Source organism: Pteropus medius, unplaced genomic scaffold (assembly GCF_902729225.1).
Source record: "Pteropus medius unplaced genomic scaffold, Ma_sr-lr_union100, whole genome shotgun sequence".
In the NCBI taxonomy this organism is placed as follows: Eukaryota; Metazoa; Chordata; class Mammalia; order Chiroptera; family Pteropodidae; genus Pteropus; species Pteropus medius.
In genome coordinates this window covers 17,398,432-17,418,784 of record NW_024354500.1, presented here as the reverse complement: position 1 = coordinate 17,418,784, position 20,353 = coordinate 17,398,432, and the positions used below count along the sequence as shown (strand labels likewise).

General features: G+C 34.0%; 1 protein-coding gene and 1 long non-coding RNA gene across 3 annotated transcripts in view; one reads left to right on the top strand and one right to left on the bottom strand.

Moving 5' to 3' along the window:
- FILIP1 (filamin A interacting protein 1) overlaps window positions 1-20,353 on the bottom strand; it is a 179,922-nt gene that overhangs the window by 116,190 nt on the left and 43,379 nt on the right. The window lies entirely within an intron of this gene.
- On the top strand, window positions 10,351-19,711 carry LOC120594947 (uncharacterized). Its single transcript, XR_005650744.1, has 3 exons — window positions 10,351-10,460; window positions 14,810-14,904; window positions 18,874-19,711. It is a non-coding gene; the product is annotated as an uncharacterized LOC120594947 (long non-coding RNA).

Here is a 20,353-nt window from a genome sequence, read left to right as displayed (position 1 = left end):
TATGCTGCCTGTATACTTATTTCAGATAGAAAGACACACCAGCTTGAAAGTGAAGGTATGAAAAGAGATATTTCATACAAATGGAAATAAAAAGAAAGCTGAGATAGTATTACCTACATCAGACAAAACAGACTATAAAATAAAGACTTTAACAAAAAACAAAGAAGGGTATAATATAAAGGGATCAATCTAACAAGGAATCAATTTAATTTGTAAACATCTATGCACTCAATGTAAGAACATCTAAATACATAAAGCAAATATTAATGGACATAAAGGGAGAGATCAACAATAATACAATAATAACAGGAGACTTTAACATCTCACTTACATTGATGGACAAATCATCCAGACAGAAAACCCACAAGGAAACACTGGCCTTAAATAACATTAGACGAGATAGACTTAATAAATATTTACAGAACATTCTACCCCAAAACATCAGAATATACATTTTTTTTCAAGTGTATGTGGAACATTTTCCAGAATAAACCACACATTAGTCCACAAAACAAGTCTCAATTAATTTAAGAAGACTGAAATCATATAAGCATTTTCTCTGATCACAACAGTATAAAACTAAAAATGAATTACAAGAATAAAACTGAAAAATGCATGAATACATAGAGGCTAAATAACATGCTACTAAACTATCACTGGATAATGAAGAAATCAGGAAAAAATAAAAAATATCAAGACAAATGAAAATGGAAACACAATGATCCAAAATCTATAAGACAAAGCAAAAAGCAGTTTTAAGGGGGGAATTCATAGTGATACAGGCTTACCTCAAGAAACAGGAAAAATATTAAACTATCTAACCTTATACCTAAAGGAATCGGATAAAGAACGACAAAGCCTAAAGTGAGTAGAAGGAAGAGAATAATACTTGATTAGAGAAGAAAGAAATGAAATAGATACACCCTCTCCCCCCACCGCCCCCCCGCCAAAAAAAACAATAGAAAAGTTCAATGAAACTAAGAGCTGGATTTTGAAATGATAAACAACACTGATAAATTTTTAGGCAGACTCTTCAAGAAAAAAGAAAAGGACCCAAATTAATATAATCAGACATGAAAGAGAAGTAACAACTGACACCACAGCAATACAAAGAATCATGAGAATACTATGAACAATTATACGCTAACAAATTAGACAACCTAGAAGAAATGGATAAGTTCCTAGAAACATAATCTGCCAAGACAGAATCAGGAAGAAACAGAAAATCTGAATAGACTGATAATTACTAACAAAGTCAAATCAGTAATCAAAAAAGTCCCAACAAACAAAAGTTCAGGACAAGATGGTCAGAGGTGAATTCTACCAAACATTCAAAGAATAATTAATACCTATCCTTCTCAAATTATTCCAAAAAAAATCGAGGTGGAGGGAAAGCTTCCAAACTTATTTTACAAAGCCAGTATTACCCTGATACCAAAGCCGAGGACACTACTAAAAAAAAAAAGAAAGAAAGAAAGAAAAGAAAAGAAAAGAAAGGAAAAAGAAAATTACAAGCCAAAATCCCTGATAAACACAAATATAAAAATCCTCAACAAAATATTAGTAAACTGAATTCAGCAATACATTAAAAAGATCATACACTACAATCAAGTAAGATTTATTCCAGGGATGCAAGGATGCTTTAATATCAGCAAATCAATGTGGATCATCACATAAACAAAATGAAGATAAAAATCATGATCATCTCAATAGATGCCAGAAAAGTATTTAACAAATTCAACATCTTTTATGATTAAAAACTCTCAACAAGGGGGTATAGAGGGAATAACATAATAAAGGCTATATATGTCAAACCTATAGCTAACATAATACATAATGGTGAAATGCTAAAAACTTTTTCTCTAGGATAGGAAACCAAGTAAGAATGCCCGCTCTTAGCACTCTTATTCAATATAGTATTGGCAGTCCTAGCCATAGCAATCAGACAAGAAAAAAATAAAATAAAAGGTACCCAAACTGGAAAGAAAGAAATAAAATTGTCACTATTTGCAGATGACATAACACTATATGTAGAAAACCCTAAAGATTACATCCAAAAACTACTGCAACTAATAAATGAATTTAGTAAAGTTGCAGAATATAAAATTTATATTCAGAAATCTGTTGCATTTATACACCAATAACAAACTACCAGAAAGAGAAATTAAGAAAATAATCCCATTTACAATTACACCAAAAAGAATAAAACATCTAGGAATAAATTTAATCACAGAGGTAAAAAACACCTGTACTCCGAAAACTATAAAACATTGAAAAAAGAAATTGAAGAGGGCACAAAAAATATAAAGATAAACTGCTGCAGGATTAGAAGAATTAATATTGTCAAAATGGCATATTACCCAAAGCAATCTAGAGATTCAATGCAATCCCTACCAAAATACCAATGGCATTTTTCACAGAACTTGAATTATCCTAAAATTTATATGGAACTACAAACACTCCAAATAGCCAAAGGAATCTTAAATAAAAAGAACAAGATACAGGTATCACACTACCCGATTTCAAAATATACTACAAAGCTGTAGTAATCACAACAGCATATAGCGAGTGATACATAAACAGACACAAAGGTCATGAAAGAGAATAGAGAGCCCAGAAATAAACCCACATTTATGTGGTTAGTTAATCCACAACAAAGGAAGCAAGAATATACAATGGAATAAAGATGGTCTCTTCAATAAATAGTGTTGAGAAAACTGGATAGATAGATGCAAAAAAAAGAAAAAGAAAAAATGAAACTAGACCACTTTATTACACCACATACAAAAATAAACTCAAAATGGATTAAAGACTTAAATCTAAGACATAAAATCATAAAACTCCAAGAAGAAAACATAGCCAGTAAAATCTTTGATGTCAGCCCTAACAATGTATTTTTTGATATGTCTTTTAAAACAAAGACAACAAAAGCTAAAATGAACAAATGAGACTATATCAAACTAAAAAGCGTTTGCACCATGAAGGAAGCCAACAACAAAATGAAAAGCAACCTACTGAATGGGAGAAGATATTTGCAAATGACATATCCAAAAAAGGTTAATAGCCAAAATATAAAAGAACTCATACAACTCAACATCAAAAAAATAATCTCATTTAAAAATGGGTGGAGGAGCTGAATAGACATTTTTTCAAAGAAGACATATAGATAGCAACAAACACATACAAAGAGGCTCAGCATCACTAATCATCAGGAAAATGCAAATCAAAACCGCAATGAGATATAACTTCATACTTGTCAGAATGGCTATTATCAAAAAGATAGGTAATAACAAGTAAGGACCTGATAAAAGGTGACCTGTGTGCACTGTTGGTAGATATGTAAATTGGTGCAGCCACCATGGGAAACAAAAAAAACTAAAAATGGAACTACCATATGACCCAGCAATCCTACTTCTGGGTAATAATCCAAAGAAATTGAATACACTAATTCAGAATGATATATGCACCCTGCATTTATTGCAGCATTACTTACAATAGCCAAAATATGTAAGCAACCTAGGTGTCCATCGATAGGTGAATCGATAAAGAAGATGTGGTATATATGTATATATTATATGTATGTATATATACATGTATATAATGGAATATTACTCAGCCCTAAAAAATAATAAAATTTGACATTTGTGACAACATGGATGGACCTAGAGAGTATGGCTCTAAGTGAAATAAGTCAGAGAAAGACAAATACCATATGGTTTCACCTACATGTGGAATCCAAAAAAACAAATAACAAGCAAAGCAAATCAGAAACAAACTCATAGATACAGAAAATAAACTGATGGTTTGCAGATGGGAAAGGGATAGAGGGATGGAGTAAAAATGTGAAAGGGATTGAGAAGTACAAACTGCCAGTTATAGAATAAGTCACAGGAATATAATGTACAGCATAAGGAATAGAGCCAATAATATGGTAATAACTATGTATGGTGACAGATGATTACTAGACTTATCACGATGATCAATTCACAAGATATATAAATATCTAATCACTATGTTGTATACATGAATCTAATATGATACTGTATGTCAATTATAATTTAAAAATAAATTTTAAAAAAGAATGTCATAGTCCAAGGCAGTGGACCCTAAATTTTTTTGACAGTTCAATCATTATTTAAAAATGTAATCGCTTATCCCAACATTTGTGTATTTATTTATATAAATTATAAGTGTTATGCTAATCTCCTAATGTATTAGGCATATTATGAATTATATCTAAAATAGAAAAAACTGAATACATAAATAATAATAAACATTATAAATAAATATAATGCATGCTTATACCCCAATGATTTCTTATGTGACAATTGTTCTACAAAACCAACATTTAAACAGGTTTAAAAAATAAAAAGAAGCTTGGGAAATGCTTTAATAGCAGCAGTCTTGGATCGGACCTGATCCTGAATAACTCCTGAGCTTATAAAAATTGCAAACATGTGAAGACAAATGGGTATAGATTAGGACAGAGGAGTATGCTTTGAGGACTGAGCATTCCTCAGATCATAGTGCTCCAGTGGGCCCTGGAGAATGAACAAGCTCTTTCTAGGCTGAGGGAAGAGTATAAACAAAAGTACATAGCTATTCAGTGACCTGATGTAGACTTAGGAGAAGCTCAAAATGGAGAACGATTACAATAAAATACTAATTGTTTATGTAACAAAACATAATGGATTAACTCAGGCAAGTTACATCTTATAATAAAACTACACTTAACATTTGCATGTTCAGCCTTCAGTGTTCCCTCGCTGTTATCCTTTCGCATCAGGAAAAAAAATAGTAAAACTTGGTGGTCGCTATGGTAACTAAATAGTTGGAGCAAAGGCAGAGGGAGGTCAAGAAATGTTCTATAGTTACACATCAAGAAAGTACAAAACACAGGTTATTTTTAATTTTGGCTATGTTCCTATAATTTTAATGTCTAAAAATTAAGATGTACATAAATAGTAAAGTCTGTTTCTCATGTAGCCATGAGAAAAAATACTTTCCCAGTAACTCAATACTACCTTCTTATTTTGTTGACGTTTCATTTTCATCAGCTGCCATTCAAGCCAACAAAAATGCCCAAAGTAGTTCCCAAATTTGTAACCAGGGAGGGTGTCCTTTACCCTTCTTCCTCTTGTTTTCTGTCTTCCTCTGTTCTTAGTATACTAGCATGACTCACCATCCACAGAACACAAATTGAGAACTACTTTTCTAGGAGTAGTGATGTGTTTACTTTCAGTCATCCATATTTTTTCATCTAATGACACTTGCGTCCAAAGTCAAAGATTTGCCAGGCAGCTGACAAACCAGAGTGGAGAGGTTCACATAACTTGTGAACAAAGGGTTTCCCTCCACACCACACCCAGCCAGCTGTCCTAGGCAGAGAATGAGCCTGCATTATTGGACTCCTGGGCAAACTGAGGTAATAGGCCTAAACATCCCTCTGTCCTCTCAATACCTTTGCTCCAAGGAAATGTCCCCAATGACTAGTGGGAGCATAAGAAGAAATATAAAACAGGAAACCAAAAAAAAAAAAAAAGAAGAAAAAATCAAAACCTCAGAAGATAAGAGAACTACTTTTTTAAATGCTTTTATGATACCCTATGAAAAAGATTGACACGTAAATTGTGTGAAAATAGAGTTTCTTTTCTAAGGATTATAAATAGCTGGATTTTGCTCAAACAATAGTCCTAGCCAGAACAAAGAATTAAAGCTTTTCTATTTCTCTGTACATTCCATTTAGATTATAAACCGGTCATACCTTACATTTGGTGACTGTTTAGATTTTACCAAAACTGTTTTCATTAGTTTTAGCTCATATATTTATAAATACCATACCCTACATATGAATATATCACTGTAAAGGAAATTTTAGAATAAATCTTTGTCACTTTAAAATTTATTGCTCAAAATTAAATTTAAAGATAGAATTCATGCTACTGTCATCATAAAATTATTTTCAGGATCCCATTTATTATTTTCATTCAGTGTATACCTATTAAATGGTTTCAAAATGCCAGGCACTGGGTAAAGAAAATAATTCTAGGTGGTTTGTGTCATCATGGACCTCATAGTCTAAAAAAATTGTTCCGATTGAATAGATAAGTCATGGAGGGAGCTAGAGAAACTACTAAGATCCTTTGCCTATGCTAGCTGATTGGATGAATAAGTTATTTCTGGGTCGATTTTTTAATTATTATAAAAAATTAGTTGATATTACTATCTTGAAGCCAAATCTACAATAATCTTACTGAGTACCTTCCCTATGCAAAGTTTTATCCACAATGGCTTATAGAAAGTGAATATTTAATGCAATCTTTTAAAACATTGAAAAAGTACTTTCTATTCTAGCAGTCTATTTTTCAAAGCCCTAAGTTACATTACGTGTGAAATGGCAGCTCAGAAGCCCCTATAACTTTGTTCACTTTTCTTCAGAGGAAGATATTAAGTCATTGGGGATTTCTTCGCTTTTTTGTGGGCAAGGGGGTTTTGAAATATGAATGAATGGATAACTGATTGTTAGTGACTTAACCAACAGTTAAATTAAAAAGCTAAATCATGTCTGACCAAATTCAGATTCTACATTTTTAAGCCTCTGCTGTTTCTGAGATTGAGAACTTAAAATCAGATACCCTAGAATAACAGTAACTAGGAAGTAAAATTATGGCCTCTCAAACCCTGCTGTCACCTGTGACTGGGGACCTGCAGGTTCTCCTCAAAGACACTCACTCAACTATTCTAGAACTCCCTAAAGGAGAGGAGAGAATAACTATACTCCTCAATGCTGCCCTGACAGCTACCAGGAGATTTTCTGACATTTCCTTCTTTCTTGCTCTTGTTGCCAATGGCCTCTCCTATCATTATTGAAGCTGCTGAGATGTTATCAAAGGCAACAAAGAAGAAATCTCAGAAAGTACAAAGTCTCCAGTGTTTAACGTCAATGTTCAGCCGCCACCCAAACCTCACACACACTAAAGGCAATGGTGGAGCCAGAATTCCTGATGCTCTTGAAGTCCTTAGGATCACAGAAGCCACAAGCGCTACAGAAGTCACTACTACAAAAACCCTCCGCTATAAATGTGGACATACCAAAGATCTGGGCAGAAGTGGCTCCTGAGTTTCTACTGGGGACAGGAAATCTATTGGGAGTAGTTAGGTTGAAAGTGGACACAAAGTATCGTAGGTTATCTTGAAGCCGTGTTTGTTTACAAAGTACTCTGGTGTCATATACTGATACTTATTTGGTGGAGCTTTAAAAGGTTGTTTAAAAGGGGATTATAAGAGACAGAGAGAGCAAGCCCTGCCCCCAGACTATCTTTTGATAATGGCACAAGTGAAGAATTCATCTCTTTTTAACTCATTTTGGGTTGTCATCTTGTGCTCACAATGTGTCAGAGGTTTAGGGAAGTTTTCCTGGACAGTGGCAGAAATCTTTCAAGTATAGGTTAAGAAGAACAAAAGGCAGTAATGTGCTCGTCAGCCAGCTCTCCAGAATTTTTTTAAAAATCCCTGATTGGTAGCATTTACAAATTTCCATGATATAAATACCCCCATCATGGTCAATTTCAAGCTACCAACATGACATCACTGAAAGCAGACTCAAGAAGAAATGAGCACAGCTCCTGCAAGCCAGTGCAGTGGCTCCTAAACACCACTGAGAAAGGGCCAAGTAACTGCTGCAGGCTCAAACCCTGCTCTCTCTTTACCATGCAGACAGAATCAGATTGGAGAAATTTCTCTGCATTCTTAAGTAAGATATTGTGAAGGCAAAAGTAGGAAAGACAGATATATCAGATACATCCAGCATCATTTGCTGCCTTCTTCATTTTATCCTCAGCCTGACAAGGATAAAACAAGTCTGCAGTGTTTTGGCATTTCTAAGCAGACAGAAAAGCAGGTAGAAAGAGGAAAAAGTCAGAAGGAAAGAATTTCTATTCTTAAAGTATATAACAGTAAGCTAGGGAGAAAATATGTGAGTTTGTATGTACAAACTGAAAGCAATTGGCCTCTGTAAAGAAAACAAGCTGGAGTTTGAAATGAAGTCAATGTTTTATCTTGTTTTCTTTTATTAGAAATAAAGTTTAGTTCCTAAGGATATTAGTTTTCTCATCTTCCTTACACTCCTCTTTTTAGCAATCCTCTAGGCCAGAGATGCCTCATGGGAGAGCCTGGGTCTGTGATATTTTGGTAACAGTTACTGATATGTTGATACAGTCAGGGATCTCTCTGTGCTCACTATGAAGTAACTGCCACAAGTACAATCCAAAAAGATGATGTCAAAGATATATACAAACAAACAGTGACCTTGAACACTTCTAATGCATCTCTAATGGAACAAGCAGAACAATGCTCATTGGTCATGAACTTCGTGATTTGCTGAGAACATATTTGTGCTGGGGAAGAACCACTGTCAAGAACCAGGAATTAGTCATCAGTAATGTTGGCTAAGAGGCTAACTGGACATTCCAAAGAAATCGATTGCTTGCTTTGTGCCTCATTTTCTCCATCTAATGGAAGAGACCACTAACTGTTATCTTTTTCATAAGGGTAAGCTATGAGGTTTCATGAATTAATTTTTTGAAAAGAAAGATTTTAGAGACAAGACCCTGCATATGATAGCTGTCTTAGTTAGCCATGTTGCATTGTAACAATTTCTGCTTATCTATGTTACATTCTATTATTGTGGCACAGTAAAAGCCTATCATGAACTCAAGAATATGCTTTTTCCAGCTGTGTTTAGCTGGATGCCTGCCAGTGGATCCTTTTAGGCAGAATATATTAGTCAAAGAAGGTTAATGCTTCATCATAGTTTATGTATAAATAGTGAAGCTATAAACGATATAGAATTATGATTTTTGTCTTTCACTGAACTATGGGATAAATCCAACATCTGGACTTCATACTTTGAAGCAGGACTATTTAGAGCACATGACGAGTATATTCAGTCTTGGGACTTTGCTTTTTTCTTTTTACTCTCCTTTATTCCAGAGGGCTTTGATTAGAAAGCTTTAGATAAATTTAACCCAAGTAAGGAATAAAAATGGAAACAGAAGTTATACTTATTCTAGTCTGCATATTATAGCTTTGGTGTACTTACCATTTCCTTCATCACACAAGATCGTAAACTGCTTGAGGGCAAAAATGATCTAATTCACTTTTATAACCTCTGCATCAGCTAACACATGGTTTACACAAAATGCATGAGCAATACATGTTCTTGTAGTTGGATTAAACTAAGGAGGAAAAAAGGAAGGGTGTGAGAAAATGCAATGAACACCAGCATATTGTATTTGATCTCCTGGAAAAGGTGGCCCATTCTAGCTCATTTAAATCAAAAGATGTAAAAAAATTTAAAAATTTTTAAAAAGTAGACTTATCACTCAAAAATCCTCAGAAATCACAATGACTCTCTAGAATGTTGCTTCTACTCATGGGTTCTTCATTAAGAAGATAGAGAATTTACATGATTTTTCCAAATATTGCAGAGAAATCAAGAAAGCCAAAGAGTGACTAAAAGTTTCAGAAACTAGATAAATTTTGAATGACTCTAATAGGAAAGGTCTGCCAAAGATGGGGGTTATAAACGGGCTGCTGACCAACTTGATAGGCCAATAATAAATTCTCCCCAAATAACCTCTTATGAAATGTCTCCAGATCTCTGAATTCTCACCCTCGGCATGTTAACACAGAGGTCCTACATCATAGCAGTTCTCCCAGCTTGTTGAGAAGAGGAAATCTAAGCTACTAAATGCTCTGAGAAAAGTTTAAAGGGATAGCAAGCCAATATAGTCATGCCTGGAGTATGCAAACCCATGTTTTCTGTCTCTTAAAGTACAGAACAATAGCTACAGTATGCAAACGTAGTAGAAATCCTTTACATATGCAGGAGGGCAGACATAGAACAATGAAAAGTAAGCTATTCTTTTTTTCTTTTTTGGTTTCAATTGCATTTGACATTCAAAAGTAAGCAGTTCTTAACACTGTAGAACAAGTAGAGTATATTCACCCCTTGGGACTAGTCTAGGAGTTCAGATCAGAAAAGGACTTAGATAAGTAAATGAATAATCAATTTATAAAAAGATACGAAAAAGAATTTTAAAAATATTTATGCACAATACTAGCCTTTGAGTATAATGTCCTAGAGAGTGAGCAACCCTTCCAAAAAAGGTCACTGGAGACCTGCAATGGTCTGAATGTTTGTGTTCCTGCCAAAATCATATGTTGAAATTCTGAGGCCCAATGTGACAGTATTAGGAAGTGGGGACTTTAGGAGGTGCTTACATCATTAGGGGGTGGAGCCCTCATGAATGGGATTAGTATTCTTATAAAAGAGCCTCCATACAGCTCCCTAACCTCTTTGACCAGGACTGGGGGAGAAGTCGACAGTCTGCAACCCAGAGGAAGGCCTTCGCTAGAAACTGACCATACCATCACCTGGACTTCCAGTCTCCAGAACTGTGAGGAATAAATTTCCGTTTTTCATATGCTACCCAGTCCGTGTTATGGCAGCTCAAACAGACCAAGACAGTATCCTTATCCAAAATAAAACTTTGGGTTAGAGGGACCATGCACTGAACTAGTAATTGAGTTGAGCAGATAGTATAAATAAGACAGGGAAATAACTTATGAGTATTGAAAATACATTGTAAGTTCTTTTGGCAACATTTTGTAAATCTAAAATTATTTCAAAATAAAAGTTAAAAAAAAATACCTTGTGGCAAATATGAAAATGAGATGTAAGCTCTATGAGACATAAGTAACCTTTTAAAATGCTTAACTCCAAGTCAATAAAATCCTAAGAACCTAGAAATTCAGGATTTCATCTGCTTTCCCTACCTTCATGGCAAGTCAGCTCGGTTTACTGCTAGGCATGTGATAATGCAAGAAAGAAGAAGTTGCAGATAAAGAGACTTTTCACTATAGTTGGGCTTATTGAAGATATTTACCATTTGTACTGTTAAAAGCTATGCAGTCAGCAATAGGAAAATGCTGAGACAAAGTGTAATGGCAGTCAAGATCAGTTTCTAATGATCAAGAATCACATGACTCTATGAGACCACATAGATGAATGCCCCCTGGGAAGCCCCCATAAATTTGTCTCTAGCCTTGACTTCACTGACTTCTATTAAGAAATGGGTGTGATAGAAGAGTGAAACTTCTTCCCTTCTCTAACTCCATTTCTCTTATACCTTTCCCAAAACATTCATCTACATCAATCCATGTCTGCACACATGCAGGACCTTTAGCCAGTGATATCAGTGGAGTAGCCCCTCCCTGATTCCTTGACAACGCAGGTCGTAAATGGAAAACCAAGGAGGTCCCAAAAAAGCTGTCTTTTTACCATTAGAGAGGAAACAAAAAAAAGTGAGAAATATTAAAAGTTAAGCTATAGAATGACTCTATAATTGTTATAGTCCACAATGTAAAATCTTGAAGGGAAAGTGGAAAGTTTCTTCATTGTTTGGAAAAATGATTCCCTAACTCATTTTTCGAACTTTTGATCAAATTAAAAAAAAAAAAAAGACTATTAGAAAATTTGTAGTTAGATATCATTATGCTCCTGAAACATTCATTAAGTGAAAATTAAAAATCAACCCATAGATGTTTTCCTTACAAATTTTATACTGTTTAAAACTCTTTATAAAAATCATTAAATAAAAGCAAATCAAGAAAAAGAAAGAAAAGCAAATATTCATAAATATTTATGCCAAAAGAATTAGCATTACAAGTATCAATAATTTTTTAATAGAATATATCAAAGAAGGAAACAATTTTTTAAAACATTTCAAAAATCTATAGTCAATCTATCTCTGGTCACTCACTAGCTCATTTCCTGGGCCACACATTTCATATATTAGACTACTTTATTAATAACAGAGCTTCAATGGACCTGTTCCAATGTATGATTGCCACGGATTTGCCCATACTCTAAAAGATTCATTTTTAAATTAAATTTGACTTACACATACTATTACTGTATGTGTATATTTGTAGAGAATCAACATTTGTTCTGGTTCGATAATATTTTAGGTAAAAATTTTAAAGAAAAATACTATAATTTGTACCCTGCTCAGAGTTCTTTTTACTAAGATTTTTATCTGTAATTGTGTAAGTGTTGTTTATAATGCCTCAGAACTTGCGACTCATTAAAGACAATAAAACTAGCATAGAGGGCATTCCACTGACTTTCAGTCCAGCATAAAGTTGAAACCAAGACAGACAGGAATGGAACTGCCAGAGCCAGAGGGAAACTGTAGTAGTCAGTACAGACTGACTTCTATCCCACACTTGGATCCTCTCTCCTCCCCACTCTGCAACAACCACTGTCTCTCAAGTGTCAGCTCCTCCGACTCCTATTCTGCAGATCTCTCAGAGAAATATATTTAACACAAAGTGTCTTTGTGTCAATCCTCTGCTCAAAAATCATAAGTCTTTTGCTATTACCTGAAAGTAAACTCTACTGTCCCACATGACCAAGACCCTGTCAAGCTCTACATGCTCTTCCTGCCCTTCCTCTCAAAGAACCAAGCCCAGTTAATCTCTGTTCTCTAAACACATGAACTTTTCTCCAGTCCTCTGGACCTCTTTCTTTTTCTTTCCCACCATTCGTCTCACTCTTCCTTCAAGTGTTAGTTCAAATATTACTTTCTCTTCCCACTTTCCCTTAGGAAAACTAGCTGCTTCTTTCTTTACTCTCCCTGAATGTTGTTCACACATAACTATGGCAACTACCACATTTATTTGCCTATTTGTGAGCTTCTCAAAAGCAGGAACCAAGTTTTTCAATATTTTTACTCCCAGCACCTATACAGCACCTGAAATATTGTAGGCAACTGGATATTAGCTAAATATTGAATAAATGGACCTGTTGAGTTCCCATAGCCTATATATTTGCAGATTCCATTCTGAAACATCATAAGACTGTGGTCGTTACCACTACAACTAATTAAGAGTATATATTTGCACATCTTTCTTTTCAATATTGTTTGCTTTCTTCATTCAATCCTTTGGGAAAGTCCATCTATTTGCTCTTAATATCAATTGACAAAAACAAACTATCTGATCCTATCGATATGGTAAGATTATTATTTTGCCGAATCTTGCAAATATAAAACTTTCTAAGTATCCATAGCATATTTGTTATGAAATTTATAGGACGATCATGCCACAGAGAACTTTGAGAACTGATTTCAAAATATACAATAATACTAGTTTACAAAGATAAAACTTAAATTAAGAGATTTTTACTTATAATTAACCAGTTTTCAAAAATCACAATATTTTCATTTTTTGAAGCTATTGATAGTTATATTTTTATGAGAATAAGTCCCCACATTGTTCCATTCACCATTTAAATCTTGCTTTTTACAGAATGTACTCTCCTAACCACTATGAAGTAGTGTTTGCAGCTGCAATTATTATAACATATAACAAACTCATATTTAACAAGCCAAAGCCCAAAATCTCTACAGTGACATAACTGTGTTTCTTATTAATTGAATGCTGTGGATGTAACCACTACATATCTTGGTAAAAATCTGGCTCTTGCATATTTAGCCCAAAACTTAAATGAACTAACCTACATTTCACAGTCATTCTCAGAGAAAATTGTGGCTGTATAGAATGATGTGCTCTCTGTGAATGGGACTATGCACCTCAGTGGTTTCAAATCCATGTGGCTTCTTTAGCGGTAAACATCTAATTTACCTGGGTTCACACCCCTTGACTTTCACTTGGACAAACCTGAAAGCCCTAGCCAGCTAGAACTGCCAACTTTTGCATAGTTTTCTACCCACAACCATCAATCTCTCCCTGGCAATAAAAGGAGACTAAACCTTGGTTTGCCCCAGTGTCACCTGGGAAGATGATGAATCTTTCATTGAATCCAAGCCAATGATGACATGCTTGAGCAAAGAAAACCCAGTATACCAGTTCTATAATTTGGGAAGTCAGATTCTCTATACACAATGTAGCACATTTTCTGGACTAGCTAATTGAGCCATTGCTTCTAAAAAGCTGGTGCCAAGCATCTGCCCAATGATTTAAAACATCTTTTCTTTAGTTTTTTAATATTCGGTGTTCGTTTCTTTGGTTAACACTGGTGTTATATCAAATGAAATCACCAAACCTCAGCAAGGAGATGACTTGCCTCCAAAAAAAAATAGCTTATTATTATTTGTAAGAGATGTTAAGCCAAAACTAAAAAGAAATAATTGAGGAACAAAGTTGGCATGAGCATAACTGGTCTACAAACTTGTGTGGTATTAAAAATTTATACATGTTTTTAGCTAAATTAAGGTTTCAATGCAGGTAGGAAGATAAGAGAGAAAATGGCTATGAATATATAAAAACAGAATTTTAGATTTATCTAAAGAATTCTTTTTTTTTTCTGCAAGAAAAATTGGTAATAAACTTAATTCCCTGAAAATCATTAGCAATTTATCTTCTTCCTTTGTTTTTAATTGGCAGGAAGCATTTTCAACGAAAATTTCAGTTCACCATGCACGTTAGCTTGAGCCAAGAACTGTTTTTCTAAATGTCAGAACTTTAGATAAGGTCAAGGTCACCTAAGGGAATTGTATGGGGGCTCCTGGGGACCCACTCACCATTTAAAGAGAAAAAGAGAGCAGTGCTTTTCATCACTAGGTTTGTAGACATGAGATTTGTTTTACCAAGCTGAGGTTATTGTAAATGTGCATAGGACAGAATAAAAGATGGAGGTTAGTTGTCTAAGGAGTAAAGAATAGTGAATTTTAAAAGCTAATGATGAGGACTAAAAGAAGCTGAAGTTATTTTTGCTTTGCAGGTGTATGGGTTTCTGATCAAGGAAGCTTTGAGAAAATGTTTATTTTTCAACCGCGGCTCAAGATATTCCTCGTGTGCCCTCAGCTAAACATATAGGTAAGGTCATAAGTTCTAAATCTTCATCTTAAAAGCAAACTGTATATTAAAACCTTCACAGACCCAGATATTGTCAGAAATGCAAATCAGGCCTATTTTCCTATTCTTTGAAGATTGAGCCTTTGAGGAAACCAAACCAGGTGTCACTATGAAAGAAAGGAAATTTCCTCAAGATTATTCATCAACATGTTTCAAATAGAAAAAAAAAAAGTTTTTTAAATTGTAACATCAAACAATTTTCACAGAGAGCTGTTCTCTAGAAAGAGAGTAACACTCTCCAAAAAAAATAAATAAATAAGGAAAAATGTCTTTGTAATTTTATTTCAAAGATGGCATGTCATATATTACATAAATTTATAAATTGATTTATATTTGAACTTCCAAATTAATTAAATTTACTTTAACCTATGCTAGTAGATACACAGTATGAATTTTGTCACACCTTCCTCCCAGATCACTATTTGGTTGTGGTATCCTTTGGCTGCTGAGCCTGAATACATTCCCAGAATCTTCACTATGTCACCCAAACCACCTCTACTAATAGATCAGAGTTTCCTGTCGCAAGGATATGTTTTTGTCATTTCTGCTTTCAATTCTTTTGAAATGAAATGTGATTAATTCTTATGTGCTACTGTTCTATAAATAAGATAGTAAATAAATCCTTTAAAAAATAGATGCCTCAGTAGCCTGGCTTAACACAAGGCTGACCAAATCTTAACAGTAGAAAATAAATTCCAAAAATAATAATGCTTATTTGACTGCTGTGGCAAAATTTTGGAGACATTTACTCCCAAAGCCACTCCCCAGAATTAGTAGCTAATTCTTACATCTAAGAATTACATCTATATCTAAGTCAAATTCTAAACTCAGCTTACATCTAAGTCAAACTCTAAAATTATGCATGTTTATTACCCATTCAAAATAATCAATGGACTCTGGGATTTGACTCAGAGCAATATGATAACCAGTTAGAACTTATTACTCCAAATTAAAATGCACATAATTCTGAGGCATCAAGTTGATATATTTAATTACTCTAAAAGAAATTTATTGTTAATCATAAAATTATTAAACAAACATAAAATATTAACAGAACACCTCTTCAATTCAAGAATTAGTTGATATAACTAAGGCAATAAATTTATATCATTTTGGAAATAATGTAAGTACAAGTGCTAGCAGACTTTTTGTGCCATGTTGGGGAAGCAGGGGTAGAGTTCAGTGGTAGGGAGTGCCAATATTTTTTTAATAAGCTATTGACTTGCCATAATGTTTAGGTCAGGGTATTACTTTAAAGTGTTGATGCTGTATAAACATTATAAACAAAATTCAAAAGCAAACTACAAAATGAGAACATTATTTGCAAGTACTATATACAAATATATCATTAACATACTGATTAAATATTAATATAATAATCAAAATATCAATAATGATAACATATAGAGCTCTTATAAATCAATACAAAACACTGATATATTAAAATAGACACAGTACATCAATAGATAATTCACAAATAAGATAAACAAATATCCACTCTAACATGAAAATATATGTAACTTCATACATATACAAAAGTAATTTTGAAAATTAGAAACTTTACAACAAAAAAATATCATTAGTAGAGATCAAGTTAGAAAACTAAATGTTGGCGAGCGTATGGTGAGATACAACTCATAAAAATGTAAATCGATATGAGGTAGTACATAAAATATACTTTCTTTCCTTTCTGTAAGTTAAAAAATTACATAAAGAGCCTTAAAGTTAGTCATTCATTTAGACCCAATAATCCCAACTTTTAGTACTTTATCCTTAAGATATAATTAGAGATGCAACCAAAAATTTATTGACAAGGATTTTTATCAAGGTTTAATAATAGCATTAGATTCTAAATTCAAAAACATTGAAAACAACTTAGATGACCAATAGTGTGGAAATTATTAAATAAAGTATAGTTTTATTTGTGGGAATACATATAAAATAAGAATTGAGTATAAAACTGTATCTTTAGTATAATATCGTGAATATCGTATATAAATTATTCAAAAAAACAAAACTTAGAAAATACATCAAACCATCAGTTATTTATCGGTAGTTAAATTGTGTATATTTTTTCCTTTATATTTATTTTTTCCCATGTAGTCTAGAGTGAACATATATAACTTTTGCATTAAAATTTATTTTTAAAAATATATGACACCATTCAATATGAAAACGTCATATTATTATGAGAGAAATGGATACAAGAATGAAAGAAATGATGAAAAAAAAAAATGGTAACTGAAATTCTGGTCCCCAGTGGTAGGTGTTATTTACTATAAAATGTGCACAGTAATTCCCAGCAAGGCATGTGCAGATGAAACAGCAGTCTTCTCACCACGCTCAAGCTAAGACTAGTACACACACCTGCTGGGCATCCTGGATTATTTTGCATAGAGGTTTGGCACTGTGTCTTTTTCTCCTGTCCTTCCCCTTATGCTTTACTTCCTTAAGTTCTCGTCTTACTCAGCCTATCTCGCCCATGAAATCTCTCCACCTCAATGCATTGCAACCTCCATTTCACTAGAAACCTAGAGAATATATTGTCTACATCTCTCATTTGACAAATTATATTATTCTGTCTTTTGTGTTCTTTTTCACATTGAGATTTTGATGCCTCAACTGGATTTTTAAACTCTGCCAGGGAAGGAATAATATTTAAAAATATTTTGTAGCTCTATTCAGTCATGCAAGAACTATCTCTTGAGCACATAGTATGTTCTAGACACTGTTTGAGGTGCTAGGGATATATAGGTAACATTTTTAAAAAGAGAGAGAAAAGAGTTCCCTGCCTACGATCCAGTGGGGAAGGCTGGGACTTGGTGCCATGTCACATGCAATGAAAATCTGCAATAAATTATGACAATGGTAGTGATAGTAATGAAGACAGAAACAATGACGGAGAACAATTTATGCATTTTCTATCGCTACCATGACAAATTGCCATAAATTTCACAGCTTAAAACAACATTCATTTATTAGCTCACAGTTTCTGTGAGTCAGAAATTTGGGTACAGTGTAATTCAGTGAGTCTTCTGTTTAGAGACCCACAAGGATAAAACCAAGGTGTCACCAGGGCTGCATTCCTTACTGGAGGCTCTGGAAGAGAATCTGCTTCCAACTCATTCAGTTTATTGGCAGAATTCAGTTCCTTGAAGTTACAGGTCTGGGGTCTCTATTTCTTTGCTGGATGTCAGCTGAAAGGCCCTAACCTTTTAGAGGCCTCTCTTTGATTCTTGCACATAGCTCCCTACATCTCAGTACCAGCAACAGTGCATTGAATCTTTCTCACACTTAGAATCTCTCTAACTTCTTTTGCTGCTTCTCTCTTACCTCCAGCTGTAGAAAATTCTCCGCTTTTAGAGATGCGTGGGAGTAAGTTAGGTCCACCTGAATGATCCAGGATAATCTCTCCATCTTAATTAAAGTCCATCGCCTTAATTACATCTGTAAAGTCTCTTTTGCCATGTAATATAACATATTCATGGGAGCCAGGGATTAAGGTATAAATCTCCTTGGGGGCCTTTCTGCCTACCACAAATAATAATAACAAAGAACAACTGTATGAAATACTCCAGACTAAAATTATGGATTCAACTCAAGAAATTTAATTGATTCCACGTATCTCAATGTTTTTCTTCTTATGACAAACGTTTCTACTATAGGTATGATCTAGAACACATTGACAATCTTTTGCTTGTCAATGTTTTAATTAACAGAAACAATAATTTTTAGCCACAGCAGAGTTATCACCTCATTATCCAAGTTCTAATTTTGTTGGTTCAACTAACTTATTTTCACCTTTGTCTTAATATCAGTCAGACATTGAGAAACTTAAATAACAAGAGAAGTTTGTTTGGGGGTTCAGGGAAGGAAAAACTGAGCTGTATATTACCTAATAACATTCTAAACTATGCAACTTCTTCACAGGACAAGATCAAATTCTGCAGTAAATAGAAAGAGCACCTGGGAGGTGGGAGCATGAGAAAGAAAGCTGTCTGGCCTCTTCTGGAATGGAAAGAACAGAGTGGTCAAGAACTAATCCTGTGGTTCCACAAACGGACCTTCAAGAGATTGTGGAGGGGACAATGCCAAATTCATACGACAGTCAGCTCTTTTAATGCTTGTACAGTGCCACTTATTCATCTGAGGAGGCAAAAGGAAATGCTTTCAACCATGATCCCAGACACATAAAGGAGCCCAGGTTTATTCCCCTTCCTACTAAGGACAGAGTGCCACTCAACTTCGTCTTTGCCCATGAGGTGGACCAGCTGCCCAGACCCGCTAATGACATCATATTTTGAGGGATGAAGAAAATAAAATTTTCTTAGCGTGAAATGTATTAAAATTCCGTTTCCACTGCAATGTCCAAATACCAGTGTTAGTTGGAAAGAAAATAAAGAAAAAAAATGTTTATGTAGTTAATATATCAAGTTCAGCACAACACAATGACCTGTACTTAAATCTCTGTTTCATTTGATCGTTTCTCCATATGCACACTTCATTACAGTACTCTGCTATCTACAAATTAACTTCTCAAGAGCTAAAAGTTGAGTACCGGTGGCAATCCCTCCACTTTCAGTTATTGCTGACGTGGAATAAAATATCCTCAAGGCAGGACAGGGTTAGAAACTCCAACACTCTCAGCACTGAAAAGATTATCCTTCTCCCTACTCCCATAGGGAATTCAAAATAAATTCTACAAAGTTATAACCTCCCACACATGTGTACTTCTGCATTGGTGCTTTTAAAAATATATCTAATTTTTTCAAACAAAATATTTCTCTCTCTCTTCTATTTGTCAATACCTTCAGCATATGCTTAATCTTCCCAGAGAGAAATCAGCAGTAGCTAAAAAAAAGTTATCTTACATTTGTATCCCAACAATGTTAAATAATATTCTCTTTTAGAACAGATATTTCTATGAATGCAAAATTAACCAAATAGAAATGTTTCCAACAATCCAATCTAATTGAAGTCTGGCCTACTCATATAATTAGTTCATATAATTATAACCACATCTTCAATAAAAATTTTCCTAGAATAGTGGTTTTCAATGAGGTGGAAGAGAAAGTGATTTTGCTTTCCCAGATAGAGTTGCCAGATTTAGCAAACAGAAATACAAGATGCTCAGTTAAATCTGTATTTTGGATAAAGAACAAAAATGTTTCTTTATAAGTACTTCGTGTAAAATGATTTATTTAATTCCCACATCAACTTTCAAAGATAGGTATGAAAACTGAGGCTAAAAGAGGTTAAACAAAGCTAAGAAGAGATAGATAACTCCAGATCTGACCTCAGAGCCCAACGGCTTAAACATTCTGGTTTTCACTAAATTGCTTTAGTTTTCAACATGATCAAAATAAATTTTTAATATAAAAATGTCTCTAATATTTCGGGCGACATTATA